Here is a 15499-nt window from a genome sequence, read left to right as displayed (position 1 = left end):
TGAGAATCATTGCTCTTTGTTTATAAGAACTACCTCCACTGGAATTTTCTAAAACGTTATTGAAACATTTCTATTTGGTCTTAAGTTTTGAAAAAACTGCTTCTTAAGAAAAACTATTACAAACCTGTGTTTTGGGCCAAATTTAAACAAATAGTGTTCATTTAACTTTTCAATGCATGTCTCCCTTTTTGGAAGGGGCTTTAGTAAATATAATATAGGGTCTTTTTTTCACATCACTAAAACACTGCGTATCTAAAAATCAAAACTGCTTTTGTCATGATACACGTGTGTGTTTGGGGAGGCTCAGAATCTATAGTTTCGTTTCCACAGACTTCAATGGAATTTTGCACATGAAGAACAGTAATCATCAATTTCAGATTATTAGCATGTGAAATAAATGATCTGATCATTCTTTTATGAAGACCTATTCCACTGGTACTCTATCTGCAAACAAACAGATGGCAGCCAATAGCAGTTGAGAATTTTCCTTTTTTCGGTCACTGACCCTTCACCCTGCCCCATCCCCTTCCTCCTCCCCCGCCCAACCCCCCCACCACACCAAACAAAAAAAAACAACCTTCAGGCTTCCAAAGCTGAAACTTCATCTTAGGTTTGCAATTAACTTTACGATGTGACTGTGCATATAAACTAAGCCTTGAATGAAAACTCTTCCCATTTAAAGTAACAGTAAGCAAAGGGTGAGTGTTTGAATTGAGACAACTATCCTGCAGAACAGCATTACCATTTAAAAAATTATCTTTTCCGTAGACCATTTGCCAACGATTTTGGCTTAATTGGATTAAAGTAGAAATCTAAGAAAGGAGACCCATCCAGTCACTGAAAAAAAAAAAAATGGAGGATACAGACACTGTCCCAAACACTTCCAACAATGTAACAAAATTTACTGACAGAAAATCTGAAGACCAAAGACAGATGGCAGAGCAGAAGACATGAAATGGCCTTATGTCACCGGTCACCTTATCTGCTGAAGATAAGGTTCATCCTATAGTGTTTATTAAATGTTTGCAAAGACTTCCAAGGGGATATTCTGCACAGCTGCACTGACACTATGGCTACACTACAGCTTAAGTTGATATAAGTTGTGTTGCTCAGTCGTGTCAATTAGTCACCCACCTGAGCGACATAACTTACACAGAGTTAAGCGTCAGTGTGGACAGCACTGTGTCGGCAGGAGACATAGCTACCACCGCTTGTGGGGCCCGGAGTAATTAAGCCAGCGGGAGGTCTCTATCCCATCGGCTTAGAGTGGCTACACTAGAGAGCTTAAGCTTAAACTCTCTAGTGTAGCCGTAGGGGGAATGGTGGGGGGGAAAGACTTCTCAGTTGAAGAAGCTCCAGCTGCTCATTCTACTACGGTTTTAGTTTAACCAGGCAAGGATCTCCATGAAAAATGACTTCTTGATAGAACAGATTACTCTGCAGAATCTTCCAAAGAATTAAATTCAAAAATGCAATAAAACAAGTCAGTTTCTTAGCTCAGTTCATTTTTTCATACTGGAAAAGCTTTATAAATCAATAAAATAATTAATAAACCTGTACACAGTGTTTTTTACCCAGAGATCTCAAAACGTCTTACAAGTTGAGTAGGTATTTTACCCCTATTTTATATATAAAACAGTCTTCAGTGAAGTCCTTAAACACAGAGGGTTTTAATTATCTTAAAAAAAATAAGATGTTCTTATTTACAAAATAGATTTAAAGTCATAACTACACTTGCAAGATACCTTGGTTCTGTATTTTTAATTGCTCGATGACACAAGAATTACTACAATTGTCAAATAAACTGTTGTTGAAATCTGTCTTCTTTGATCTTAAGCCCCGGTGGCTAGGAGTTGCCTCTTGCTCCCATGGAGAATGGGATGAAGTAAAACTTCTCTTTAAAGGGGTTTCTTGACTGCTGGATGAAGGACAGCTTGGTGTCTTTTCTTGTTGCCACGAGAACACTGATGAAGAAGCCTGATGCCGAGCAATCTCTCTGTGACTCTTAGTACTTTGAGGATGAGAATGATTTATTTTCTATTTAAAAGGGGTGGGGGGAAGCATATCTACCTTTACACAGCTGACAATTCATAAGAGAATTAATTCACTACTGTATGGTGGAAATAAGATAGGGCAATTGGTCAAGCTGTCAGTTACAATTTTTGATAACAGAGTCAGCGACACAGATCATCCATCAACACAAAGTATTATATGATTCACACGAGTCTGCTTTTATACCCCCAGCAGGCAACTGACTGGAATACTTTGCCGATTAACATCACAGGCAGCTGAAGAGCGTTGGGAGAGTACTATCTGCAATTCAAATAGATCTAAGCTGGTCAGCATCTCAAGGACAAGAAGTTTGACTTGTGGTTCCTTATATTTAGTAGATCAAGTTTTTTGTTTTGTTTTTAAGAGAGGCATCCTATCAATTAACATTGAGGTACCTTCCCTGCACATTCCTCACGAGCAGATCAGTTTTGTAAAGCTAGATGTTGACATGCATAATATTCATTTTTGTACTTCATTCTAGACTTACTGTAAATTAGATCTGATCCTCATTTGTGTTCTGTGAACAAATATAGCTACATTTTAGACTATGGGCTCAATTCATCTCCAAATGTGTGGTGATCCCATTAGCAAGAATTCTCCATGTAAATCATTCCACGCACAAGAGAGAGACTCATTTATTTGCACTTCCTTTTACAAAATACCTGGACTCAAAAAACATGTTTTGGTTCTAATATCAGATATTTTTCTTTCCCTAAACCTCTGACTGCCAGAAGCAGGGACTGGATGATAGGGGATGGATCACTCAATAAATTGCCCTGTTCTGTTCATTCCCTCTGAAGCAGCTGGCACCATCCAGAAGCCAGGATAATGGGCTAGTTCAGGGGTCGGCAACGTTTGGCACGCAGCTCGCCAGGATAAGCACCCTGGCGGGCCGGGCCATTTTTATTTACCTGTTGACACGGCAGGTTCGGCCGATCGCGGCCCCCACTGGCCGCAGTTCGCCGTCCCGAGCCAATGGGGGCGGCAAGAAGCCGCGGCCAGCACATCACTCGCCCGCGCTGCTTCCCGCCACCCCCATTGGCCCGGGACGGCGAACTGCGGCCAAACCTGCCGTGTCAGCAGGTAAATAAACTGGCCCGGCACGCCAGGGTGCTTACCCTGGCGAGCTGCGTGCCAAACGTTGCCGACCCCTGGGCTAGATGGACCATTGGTCTGATCCAGTAGGGCCATTCATATGTTCTAAGAATACAAAAAAGCTGCTATTGGTACTTACTAAACTTGTTTTTCCAATACATCTAACATTTGAATGGGGTTTTTGCCTAAAGCACTAAGGGCCCCAATACTGTGTGATTATTTACATGAAAACAATATGTTTAAAAAGTCCTTTTTGTGTATTCGAATTAGTACTAACTTTTCTAAAATGCTGCCAGGAAATTAACCATACCCACTGCTTACTCTTCTTAAATCTATACTTTAATCTCAATGGCATGAACAGTGAGCAAATTTAATTTTACCAGTTTCCCTGAAAAATCATATGGCTAATTTTGAAGAACTGCACCTTTCTCCATTTCACACATTAAATGAGATTATAATGCTGAGATACTCGATACCCATTTCAAATGATACTTTAATCTGGACATTTTTCAGATATGCCTCCAGCTTTTTTCTTTCTTCAACTTCTTTATTGTATTTTTCTTGGAGTTCTTCAAACTTAGAATCTACAAATTGACAATGAATATTTGCTAATAATCTGATTCATTTTATACATAATATCTTTCCTATTCCATTTCTTATGTCTAATATTAGACAAGGGTGATTAAAGCAACAGCCCTCATTAATCTCTAGTGATATATTAAGACAACGACTCAAAGGGAGTTCTAAAACCAATAAAACTGAATAGTTCAGGGTCTGAAACCTGAGATCTGGAACTCAGTGCCACAATGAAAATGCAACCACTAGATTGAGGGACCAATACCAGGGGTACAAATGTATATTATAATATGGCCTGAATGAAGAATTTTTTCCCATTGTTCCCTTGGCATTAACATTTGTTTGTAGCATGTCTGAAAAATCAGGCATTGAGATTCAAAGGAGCTTAAAAAGAAAAGTCAGTGGGAGTTGGACACCTAACTTCTTGCTAAGGGGACTCAACACACATTTGAAAACTCAGCCTAAAGTCACATCACTCAGATTCCTATCTTGCTTCTCTCCACTTCCTTCATAACTGTAGCTAGGGTGACCAGACGTCCCGATTTTATCGGGACTGTCCCGATATTTCCTTGTTTGTCCCGCGTCCCGACCGACGTGCGGTCGGGACATTGGACAAACAAGGAAATGCGTCGGAGCCTGGAGCCCGGAAGTGCTCGCACCCCCCCCCGCCCCGACTCCACCCCCTCCTCCCCCGATTGGCTCCCTCCCCGAATCCCCGCCTCTTCCCCGGGCTCACCATTCCTCCTCCCTCCACAAGCGCTGGAGGGAGGCCCGGGAGACGCAGGGGAAGCGCGGGGCCAGGGTGAGTAAGAGTCCGGCCTGGCCCCGAGCAGGCAGGACTCAGTTGGGTGGTAGGGCGAGGAGGGGTGCGGCCCGCGGGGCCAGGCGGCGGCTGTTCTCCCCCCCGGGCAGTGGGACTCGGGAGCAGCCGCTGCTGCAGCTCCCACTGCCGCAGGGGGAGGAAGCGGCCGATGGCCAAGCTCGGCGGCTGTGGCTCTGGCACCTGGGCCCGAACCCCCCGAGCCGGGGCCTGCTGCGGGGACCCAGCAGCGCGCACGCTGTGCCCAGCCCCTGGCCAGTCGCGTCTGGGCTGCTGCCCAGCTGGTGCTATCGCGCGGCGGCCCGGGGCAGAGGCATTGGCAGCCCAGCCCCGTTTGTTCCCCTGCGGGACCCGAGCAGGACGGGGGGGCTGGGGCCTGCTGCCCCCACTCCGGGGCCGCCGCGGGACAGTACCAGCTGGGCAGCAGCCCAGACGCGACTGGCCAGGGGCTGGGCGCAGCGTGCGCGCTGCTGGGTCCCCGCAGCAGGCCCCGGCTTGGGGGGTTCAGGCCCGGGTGCCAGAGCCGCAGCCGCCGAGCTTGGCCATCAGCCGCTTCCTTCCCCCGCGGCAGTGGGAGCTGCAGCAGCGGCTGCTCACGAGTCCCGCTGCCCGGGGGGGAGAACAGCCGCCGCCTGGCAGCGCGGGCCGCCCCCCTACTCTCCCTACCGCCCAACTGAGTCCTGCCTGCTCGGGGCCAGGCCGGACTCTCACTGACCCTGGCCCCGCGCTTTCCCTGCGTCTCCCGGGCCTCCCTCCAGCGCTTGTGGAGGAAGGGTGTTTTTTGTTTTTGGTTTTTTGCCCCGCCCGCCCCCCCCCCCCGCGTCACCCTTCCCCTCTCCCCCCGCGTCCCGATATTTGACTTGGGTGATCTGGTCACCCTAACTGTAGCAGCCAGTTTCTCAAGGAACGCCATAGCCAGAATGTTTTGCATCTTCCGAAAGCATCTGAAATCTCAGCTTTCAAATGAGAACAAGGACTGATCTTCAACTCCAGTTAGTCAGGTAGCCAAATGCAAGTCAAATGGCAGTACCTTGTTTTAGTGTCCATGAAATTTGTGTGTTTTGTTTTGTATTGTAGATTCTGAATTTCACAACCCTAAACTCAAGCAAATTGTGCGATGGTACATTGTCACTGGTAAGCATTTTGAACTCTGAGCACTTACTACTAAATCCCTCAAGCCTCCGATTCGCCAGCCAGTGAAACTGAATTTCAATTGTTTTTAATGAAAACTTCACCTGAATATTTTGTTATAGAACATAATTAGTTAGGATGTACATATGTTATGTCCATATTAGTATCTGCATTTGTACCTCCCCTGAATCAAGACAAAACATATTCTTGGATTCATAAAGCATACTCCCATAAATTCCTACATATTCACTCATGAGAATTAATTTTCAAATATTGGAAAATTATAGACATCAATGGATTATAAGACAAACACATGGTCAGCTGTTTTCTTCATTCACCTTTTGTTTTCTTTTATGCTTTCTGGACTGACATGTACTTTCAAAGGAATTTACATTTTATTCAATTGCATACTAGACACGGGGGTTGGGGGGTGCTGTTACCACTGTGATTTTGATTTGGTGTTAAAGGAGCAGCAAAATTCTTCTGTGGTGTACTCCTGAATGATAAGTCTCCTGTAATCAATGTTTGCTGACTTCTCTCAAGTTCAGATTTGTACCTGTTTAAAAGAGAATTAGAAGTGCAAGGAATTAGTTACAGAAACAAAGAGGGTCCAATCATACATTTTTAAGAACCCCAAATGCTCATTGAATGGCAATTTTGGTTACTCAAGGAATATAAAATTAGGCATAATAAAGATATATCACTAAAAATATGATTCTAGATGACAATACGACACCTTCAAATAAATATTGGAATCTGTACTTTCACTTCTAGTGATATTGGGTTGTTGTATACATTCTCTCTTCTATGAAAGAGACAATTTGTTTATATTTTATATATACACTCAAGGTTTCAGAAGACTGAAAAGTGAAAGAATTATACACAAAAAGGACACATGGATGAACAGCAATTATAATGATTATCCAGTCACAGCTCTGATAAAGCTCCCTCTGCTGGACATTCACAAGACTGCTGTGTTTGGGTCCCAATATGCTTGATTTGTGCTCTTAAGCTACCCTTGGCCTGAATAGGCTGCAGCAACTGCCTTTTCCCTTGGCTTCTCTGGTACACTTCCAGGGCACAGGCTCCTAGTTCCACTTCCCAGAAATAGGACCAGACGACCTAGCTGTCTTAAGCACCCAGGCCAGCACTGACCCCGCAGACTGAAACACACCCTTTTCCCAAAGCTTTAACATTGTGGGCTCTCTGGGTACACAGTTCACCTCTTCAATGATATGTAGTAGTTGAACACAGACACACAGAATTTACAAGGGTTCCCAAAAAACACTCTCTGTTGGCAAGCACAATAAATATACAGATCTGGACAAAAAAATAATAAAACCCTATACACAATTCCCTGCCTCAATTTCCTTACCACTCTTAGAGCATTCTTTGGACTTAGGTCAGAGTCCTCTAGATCAGGATTCTTCCTCTCTCTCTCTCTCTCTCTCTCTCTCTCTCTCTGCCCTCCTGCACATGATTTCTCCCCTGAATCATGGAGTATCTGTAGTCTTTTCTCTCCTTGCCCCACTCCCCAGGGTTCGTTAGAAACCCTCTGTTATTATTTCCCCCTTCTTTGTCAGGTGACTCCCAATCAGCCTCATCAGCTAATGAAAGTACTTTACCACAGATTCTGTTGCTTAGTTACCAGCACTCCTAGAATTCAGATTTTAAAAAACTAGTTTAGCCTGGATGGTAGCCCTTGCTTTGTCCCAGGGTGCTCCATTTAAATGATCATCAAAGTTTAACAGCCTATCACTGATAGCCCCATGCCCCCACCAATTGGAATTTTAGTCCAAGATGGAGGTGAAAAGACAGAGGCTAAAAGACCCACATTCAAAATGGAGTTTGCAGTCTGACACAGGGTCTCCAATATCAAACAATTTGTAAACTGTACATAGGCACTCTCATTAATATAATATAGAGTGTTAGATGAAGACTTTCAAGCCTGTCTCTCTAAAAAGTTGCACTAGAAAGTTGCAGTGGTAAAAATTCTGTTGTCATGGTGACACTGCCAAAACTATTTTGGTAAAGTGTATTTTACACTCTGCCCCTTCTGCTGGCATGATGTCTACATAGCATTGAATTGTATTGGCAAACACATGCTGCACTCTGGATAGGCATTCTAGTGTTACATTCCCAAAGACTCAGCATTCAAAGACTCAACTGAGTCTAACTGGAAAATAAATGCAGAGGCTATTCATGGAACAGCCACATTTGGTGGAGTGGGAGTTTTGAGCCCGGCTAATGAGTGGTGGGACAATCAGTGGTTCTAGAACTTTTAGACGCAGAAGTTCATTCCTAGAGTTGCATGCTCAGCTCACCCCACTCCCCCAGCACAGAAACAGCAAGGCGAGAGCTGCCCTTACAGTGGGGAAACAAGTGGTGATTGCCCTATGGAATCTTACAACACCAGTTTGCTATCAATTAGTGGGGTAATCAATTTGGTGTTACAAAAAAAGATCAATGGTAAGGACACTCATCATTGAGGTATGCAAGACAAAAAAGCATCCCCATTCTGTGCTCCCCCTTCCCAGCTTCTGAGCATATTAAAAAAAGGTATCTTCAAAATTTATGCAGGCCTTGGTAGATCAGAAGGGACACTTTACTGACAAGCACTGGCTGGTTCAGAGAAATTCAGGACAACCACGGCTTTAGAAACACTGTGCTTTTTGACATATTGAAAGCAGACTTCCCACTCCATCCAACTGGAATTAATGACATTTCTGTGTCGATCATAGTTTATGGAAACTGCCTACCCTTAATTCTCTGGCTTAAGAAACCATCTACTAGCAAGCTAGACAGAAACAAGGAAAGATTTGACTCTCATCTGTGCAGCTGAAGAAGGAATGTGAAGTGGGCAGAGTTGGAAGACAACAGGATAGGTGGAGGGGTCTCATGCCAAAGCTCCATATCAACAAGTAAAACATTCTCAGTTCCTATGCAATGCACAGCATGCAGCGCTATCTGAGAGACCCTATTGCCAGGGTGGATGAGTGAGGTGGACGGGCTGGATCTAAAATAGGCTAGCTAACAGTTGCATTGCTAACACAGTTCAGGTAAAGGAAGCTTTAAAAGCTTACTTCGACAGTAGGTAATAGCCTAACCCTGTTTCTATGAAACCATTAATAGAACAGGTGTGTTTTTTGTGATATACATTACTTTTAAGGAATTTGTTATTGAAGTATGGAAAATTGACAGTTTCTATGACCATCAGCATAGTACAGGTGGTGTATTTCTAGACTCAATAAAGGCTAGCACTTCTGTAATATATATGCATTGACTTCTTTTTTTTTTTTTAAGAGGTATGGAAGCCTTTCTGGTTATATTACTTTCTAGCACTGCAATACCAAAAAGTCACAATAAAGTTGCACCAACTTTCAAGTATGTATGTTACTTACCACCACGACATGCTAGACATACAAAAAAAGAAGATAACTTATAATTGACTTTACTAGCTATATAACTTGATTAGGTATAAGTACAACATGCAGACTGGATGTCAGGGCATCACTGATGACTGTACGTGTAATCAAAGTTCTTTGTTCCCTGACATGTTGTCCATGGGAGTAGAATACACCAGGAACTGACACAAGGGGATGAGGTGTCTATATCCCTGCCAACACCCCATATTTATATATGCTTTGGAGTGGGTGAACTAATGCAGTGAGATGCTTAATCAATAATTGATCAACAATTCACTTGAGCAGCTGGGTCAGCAGCAGCAGCATTTATTTTTGATTTTTGTCCTCCCTCTACCCCTTCAGTAGCTGTTCACACCCCTGCCTTATTGCCCTTGCATTTCACTTTTAGACCTGCATAACCTCACAGAGCATGTCCTTCTCTGTGCGCTTCCTCTTGGCTCTGACAGTGACCAGACAGCTGTGGCGGTGTTAGGGAGAATCTTGAGGAGACCCCCACTATCAAGGTTAGTGATAAACACAGAACTGTTAGGTGGAGAGGAAGGGAGGCGGCCTTCCCTGACATAACTGTTGCAGCTACTCAGATTTTCCCACCCTGTACAGCATAACTATGTGGATTGCCTCCAAATTACTAAGGCATAAAGAGTGCTAGACCTTACATGAAGAGTAGATCAGGGTTTCTTAACCCAATGCCTTGGGGAGGGGATGGGGTTCATTCTGATATTGAAAAAGGATAATATTTCATAAAGACAACTGCACTTATTTCAGGAAGTCATGCTCCTTGATGATCCCAAAGTGACAAAGAAAGAGCTGTTTAAGAGGTCTTAGTTTGCCCATGGAAGTATGCAGCCCTGCTGCTTTCTGCAATAATTCCCCTCAGAGGTCCTGGCAAAGTGGCACGGGGATGTGCCATATCACGGTGGGCTGGCCAAAGCGTATCTTCAACATAATGTTTGGGCAAGTCTTACATACTACTCACTGAAAAAAAGTTCTGTGAAATTGTGCCCACAAACCAGAAAGCTTTGTGTGTAAAAATTAACAGGCTGCTCTGTCTGTACCTCAAAGTACCGCAAGACACCAACTGATGGAGTGCCAACTGCCGTGTGTTTGCTTGCTTCCATTCTCGGCCTCTGCTATTGATGCAGTTAGAACCTTCCCAGTAAAAATTGTTTTCAGTACACTGTATGCTAGTCTGTCTTTTTGAGAGGAAGATATGATTATAATGTGGACACTAGATCGGGACTTGGGTACACCAAATCGGGACTTGATAGGAACTAGGTGAGGGGCAGATCAATTTGGGAGGGTTGAGAATGTAAAAACCCGAACCAAAGTGTCTTTTACGGGTGACTGACAAACTGGGGAATGTGGAGTAACGGCTGACTGTTTGCAGCCATAATGGGAGGGTATGTGGAGGATATATGGGAAACACCACCTCACTGTCTGAGAAGAACTGACAATGTAAGCACACAAGTATGCATTTGCCAAAAGTTAGAGCATATCAGCAGACAATAGTTATTTAATGCGATAATCACTTTCACCTACCATAATCTCCCTTCACCCAAGGAGGAAACATATTGGTGCATGTCATGGCTAGGTATGAAATAGCCCCTGGCTGTCACCCGCCTTGCTGTATCCCTTCTTGTTGTCCCCTTCCTGGTCAGGGCCAGATACCTCTTGCTCATCCATTGCTCCAGGGAGGGATTTCTTTCTCCTCACCAGAACACACAGAGTATCTACAGAGTTAAAGGGAGAAGGTAAGGTCCTTCCAGAATATAGCACCCAGCTCACAGAGTGAGTATTAGCACAAAAACTGTTAGTGAGTAGTCTACATTTTACTGATATGTCAATTTTTTGATGGCAGCAATGACGTTATGCAGATATTAATCTTATCAGCTATAAACCTAGGTGTTATAGCTTTTTTGTGACTAAAGCCCTGATTAAATTGGCGGCTCTGTTCCTAAGAGTTATGTCCTTTTAGCTCAAGCGATAGCAGTCTGTGCTACAATGATGAAGGTTTGGGGTTCAAACTATGCCGATGATGCATAAGTGGGGAATTATTACTATTGTACATAATATTTTTAAATGTTTAAGTCAAGATTTCTCTAAAAGATCTGCTCTAGGAATTATTTCTGGGAGGTTCTGTGACTTGTGTTATATAAAAGAGCAAAACGGATGATCACAGTGGTCCCTTCTGGCCTAAGAATCTATGAAAATAAAAGCAGCAATTTTTAATAGGCTATTACAACAGAACGTACTCCAGTATTTTAAAACCACCATGCTCATATAGACAAGCCTCGCTTTCTCTGCTGAGAAAAATTATATCTTCATTTTAGGTGTCTGCTATGCTTTTCTCTTTACAAGTTTTACAGTTTTTGGAAAGCAAAACAGCTGAGTTTGTAAGCACTGTTTCTGCCAGCATGAGGCAAGCACTCAAATGTAAACATGCATTCAACTGCTGTGTATATTGACGCAGCTGTAGGACTACCTGTTTCTTCAAGCAGAACCGTATTTTGATGTAATGGCAAATAAAGTAATAAGATTTTTGAGATTATTAAGAGAGAAAAAGTGTATTAGTTATGAAGCACTGCAAATAATTGCCAGGAAATCAGATATAGATTTTTCTTTGTTGAGAAGCCATTGTACTACCAAATGAAAATAAACACTTGGGTCTGGTGTACACTAAAAAGTTAGGCTGATATAAGCTGTCTTGTGTCAACCTAGTTGTGCATGTGTTCACACTTAAATGTCTTTCCCACTGATGTAAGCGCCCCATTACAGCAACACAGTAACACCACCTCCCCAAGCGGCGTTGAGCCATGGTCAATGTACCGAGGTCAATGCAGCAGAAGTATAGATGCTGCGTTACCTTTGTCAGCCCTAACAATCCTCCAGCAGCTGTCCCACAATGCCTGACACTGACTGCTCTAATCACTAGTGCAAACTCCATTGCCCAGGGATCACTGAGACCAGAACGCCCACTTCTCCGTTAAAGTCCCGCAACTTTTTGAAATGCCTTTTTATTGACTGTCTTCCTTGCATTTCTCCATTCCTATGTGCAACTGCCCAGCCAAACATGCTGGCCAGATGCGCTCCAGCTTGGACTAAACTGGACATATTGGATCTCTTGGGCCTCTGGGAAGAAGAGGCTGTGCAAGCACAGCTACGGACCAGCCACAGAAACGTGGATACCTCTGGGCAGATTGCATGGGGGATGCAGGAGAAGAGGAGCGACAGGGACTAGCAGCAGTGCCATGTGAAAGCAAAGAAACTGCATCAGGCATATCAGAAGGCCAGAGGAGCCAACAGTCAATCTGCCATCACAACCCCACACCCCATTGTGGATAACTCAGAGGAGCCCAAGCCACAGGCCCCTGGTGTGAACAGTGAGGATGAGGAGGTGGAGGGGAAGTGAAGGATGAAGAATATGCAACCAGGGGATCCTGCTATGCCATGAGCCAGGACCTGTTTGAGATTCCACTGCAGCCCAGTCAGTCCCAGCAGTTGCGTACAGGCAAGCCCCATGCAGGGTAAGGAACCTTAGGTAAGTGTTTGTTTTTCCTATTACAATGATGTACTTATGGCACCCCCAATTTAACAGGGCACAGCTATCGACTTTTCATTAATTCACTCATATTAGAAGAGGAAGCGGTACAACACAGAGGTAGCATTATCTGCTTTTCATTCCCCCTGTAGAATTAGGCAAGAGGGACTAGGTGGAGCAGTTTGTTTATGTACACAGGGATGGTTCCTTGTATCCTCCTGAGACAGCGCAATGAAGAGTATCTCAGTAAAAGTTTTAATCCTCTGCCAAAGATTTGGGATGGAAGCCTTATTTCTTCCTCCGTAGTAGGATGCTTTCCCATGTCAGTCAGTGATAACTTTGGCAGGCATCATTGCAGTCAATACCCAGGCTAGCAACACGTGGGCAGCTTCAGAACGCCAGCAGCAGCTATGCTCTCTATACCTTTGTAGCCTCAGGAGTGAGATATCACCTAAAAATCACCACCACATGTAGAAAACGGTTCCAGTATTCAGTAACATCGCCATAAACTCAGTTTCATGCAACCGAGCAATTCCCTCACCCCTAGCAGGGTATACTCACCATGGCTGTTGCTCTGAGTGATGCGGTGCACAAGCACTCTAAAGAAGAGTCAATAAATATGTCAAGGTTCCTTTTCAACTCTGAACTTTAGGATACAGATGTGGGGACCCGCATGAAAGACCCTCTAAGCTTATTTTTACCTGCTTAGCTTAACAGTACGCTGCCACCACCAAGCGAGTTAACCAAAGATTTAGGGAGAGCCACTTGGAACTCTGCCTTTCCCCAAATATGTCCCAAGTCCCCAACCCCCCTGACCTGGGCAGGCTTGAGAATAATCCTCCTCAAGCCCATACACCCCTTTCCCTGGGAAGGCTTGAGAATATCCCCTCACCACTTAGTTCTGGTGAACACAGATCCAAACCCTTGGATCTTAAAACAATGAAAAATCAATCATGTTCTTAAAAGAAAAATTTTAATTAAAGAAAAAAGGTGGAAGGAGTACCTCTGTAAGATTGTTGGATCATGCCCCGATATTAGTGAATTAATAATTAAAGTATAATAATATAAAAGAATGAGAGCAGAATATGTTAGAAGAAATTTCTGTTTTAGATACTTGATCTGTGTTAAGTGAATTTCTCTCTGTTCTCTGCTGAGATTTGTTGAATGAATCTCTGTAATGAGCCCAAGGCCAAAATACCAATTATCTAAGGCCTGTAGAAGGACTGAATATGCAAGTAACTGATAAGAATGCTGTTACGGGACAGAAAGTCTGTACCAAGGGATGATAAGAACTTTGGGAAAAACAATGATGTTTTCTTAAGCCATACCCACTGATCCTCTCATCCCTTGGGAACTTGATTATGCCTATGTAAATCTTTTAGCAATGGAAAGAGGGAGAAAAGAATTAAATCAAACCTGTTAAGTCTGGATGTAAGAATGCTAAGTGCATGGGAGTGAGTGTTTGTGACAGGTAGATAATTGATCAGAAACTAGTAGCAGCCAAAACCTAAGACTCACAATTATCAATGGGCTGAAGATAATGCAGGGCGGAGGTAGCCGGATGACCCCCGGAGCGAATGCCGGAACCCACCCAAGCACATCAAGGAGAGATAGAAGACTCGAAGATAAAGTATATCTGTCATGGATGTACCATCTGCTGATCAAGCTGATTAATGGTTACCTCAATCACGAATTCAGCATGATGAGGCAACTTCCATAGACATACATTGAACCAAAGACCTATAACAACTGAACCAGGGGACTGGGTTCTTTGAGTCTGGTTCTGCGACCACGTTCCAGGAACATCGGATGCGCATCTGACACGACTCGGCTCCACCCTCGTGTCCAAGCCACCTGGCCAGTGACTTGGCACGAGCAACTCTCAGGCTGGTAATTATAACTGTCTTTGCAGAAACTGTGTGAATGCTTGTGTGAGTGAATGATTATAACAGCTGTCAAAACTATTTCGTTGTATTTGCAATAAATGTGGCGTTTTGCCTTGTCCCTCTTATAAGATCCTGTTGGTATTATTTTATTAGTCTAACAAGATTAGAATGAAAGATAATCTCACAGACAATCAGATTCGAAACACAGAGGGTTTCCCTCTGGGCAAAACTTTAAAGTTACACAAAGAACCCAAATTTACCCTCCCTCTTATTTGCAAAAGAACTCACAAACAAGAAAATAAAAGTAATCTAACACATTCCTTCTCTAAATACTCACTACCCTATAGGAGTGGGATGGCTCCTTCTTTCTCTGTCTCCGGCAAAAGCACACACACAGCACAGACAAAAGACTTTTTCCCCCTTCCAGATTTTTAAAGTATCTTGTCCCCTTATTGGTCCTTCTGGTCAGGTGTCAGCTAGGTTATGTGAGCTTCTTAACTCTTTACAGGTAAAAGAGGAATTAACCCTTAACTGTATGTTTATGACAAAGTACATCTTGTTTAAAACTTTAGGGGAGCAAGGGAAGGGAGTTCTGAATTTTAACTTGCACTTTCCAATGTGACTACAGTAAAACCTCAGAGTTATGAGCACCTTGGGAATGGAGGTTGTTCATAACTCTAAAATGTTTGTAACTCTGAACAAAACGTTATGGTTGTTCTTTCAAAAGTTTACAGCTGAACATTGACTTAATACAGCTTTGAAACTTTACTATGCAGAAGAAAAATGCTGCTTTCCCTTTTTGGGGGGTTTTAAGTAGTTTATGTTTAACACTCGACTGTACTGTATTTGCCTTTTTTTTTGGTTTCTGCTGCTGCAGGATTGTGTACTTCCGGTTCCAAATGAGGCGTGTGGTTGCCTGGTCAGTTCATAACTCTGGTGTTTGTAACTCTGAGGTTCTACTGTATATCAACAATGG

At 43.4% G+C, this 15499-nt stretch overlaps 1 protein-coding gene across 6 annotated transcripts in view; it reads right to left on the bottom strand.

Moving 5' to 3' along the window:
- LOC128834204 (centromere protein F-like) overlaps nucleotides 1–15499 on the bottom strand; it is a 72256-nt gene that overhangs the window by 25698 nt on the left and 31059 nt on the right. For 5 of the 6 annotated variants that reach the window (XM_054022790.1, XM_054022789.1, XM_054022795.1 and 2 more), the window contains 2 exons: nucleotides 10639–10829; nucleotides 6013–6230 (listed from right to left, as the gene is read on the bottom strand). The gene's annotated coding sequence lies outside the window, so the exon portion shown is untranslated. The remainder of the gene's footprint in view (nucleotides 1–6012; nucleotides 6231–10638; nucleotides 10830–15499) is intronic. The other variant, XM_054022792.1, reaches the window with a different exon arrangement.

The sequence above is a fragment of the Malaclemys terrapin genome, chromosome 3, assembly GCF_027887155.1.
Source record: "Malaclemys terrapin pileata isolate rMalTer1 chromosome 3, rMalTer1.hap1, whole genome shotgun sequence".
Classification (NCBI taxonomy): Eukaryota; Metazoa; Chordata; order Testudines; family Emydidae; genus Malaclemys; species Malaclemys terrapin.
This window is presented reverse-complemented; position numbering and strand designations above follow the sequence as displayed.